Here is a 1,187-nt window from a genome sequence, read left to right as displayed (position 1 = left end):
TGAGTAATTGCTGAACTGTGTAGAACACATGCTTATAAAGCTGAGCTAGAAAAGAAGAGCAACATATGTTAAAAAGACTTGTGAAGTTTTTCTAATTTTCATTGGCGGGTACATATTTTCTTCTTACCCTATTACTGTTTGTTGTCTCTAACAATATCTTAAGGAATCACAACACAAATACACACACACACATACATACACACATACACACTTTTTGCTATTGTCTTTTGGAAATTTACATTTGACTAACTTTTCTTTTCAGAAATTTGTAGCAATTTGTAAAATATTAAACAATTTAAGATATTTTAGGACAAACTTGATTCTAGTGTTTATAGATATTTCTCATACAATTCATGTGTTTGACCCAATTAGATAAGTCATTTATTTACTAGGTAAAACCCAGATGAGCTTTAGGTAGTTCTCAGCATTTACACATGTGCAATACAAACAAAAGGTAATAAAATAAAAATGATAATTAGTTACCAGCAATGATTATGTTAGACAGAAAGCTTCCAGACAAGAAATTCATCCAGGCCATGTAAATCATAAAAATGGATATAAAGGAAAGTAGTATGGTTTCAGTTAATATGATTAAAAAAAAAATGTGGCAACTTAAAAAAAAAAGATTTCCAAGAAAATTATATATAAGCCTGATTTTCTAATTAAAATAACCAGGTTTTTCCAGCACAAATGCATGTATTCATAGGCATGTACTCATTATCTTAGAAGATTTGATTAGAGAAATCCAGTAATTTTCAACTTGAAGATATTTGAATGATAGGTGATTGTATTTAATGAAGTTGAAAGCAGTATTTTTTTTAAAAATATTACCTTCTGTAGATCCCACTGTCAAGATATCCTGTCTTGTCCTCTCCTGTGTCTTTGCTGTTGAGTGGTGTGCATTAATAAATTCTCTTTTAACTGATCTGTTACTAGGTCTTTCTTCTTCCTCCTCTTTTTCCCCTCAAATAAATCCCTGCTCTAAAATCTGCTCCAGGAAAACTATAGGCCTTTAAGGGAACCGGTGAATCAATGCAAGCAATATAACTCTACACAAACTTTTAAATAATGAAGTTTCATTTAATATTTCAAACTTTAAAATCATACCAGTAAAGCTATTATTGTCTGAAAATTTCATAACTGAGAGGAGACCATTATAAATGTTTTATTATTTTATATTACAATAG

This window comes from Callospermophilus lateralis, unplaced genomic scaffold, assembly GCF_048772815.1.
Source record: "Callospermophilus lateralis isolate mCalLat2 unplaced genomic scaffold, mCalLat2.hap1 Scaffold_2669, whole genome shotgun sequence".
NCBI classification, from domain to species: Eukaryota; Metazoa; Chordata; class Mammalia; order Rodentia; family Sciuridae; genus Callospermophilus; species Callospermophilus lateralis.
This window is presented reverse-complemented; position numbering follows the sequence as displayed.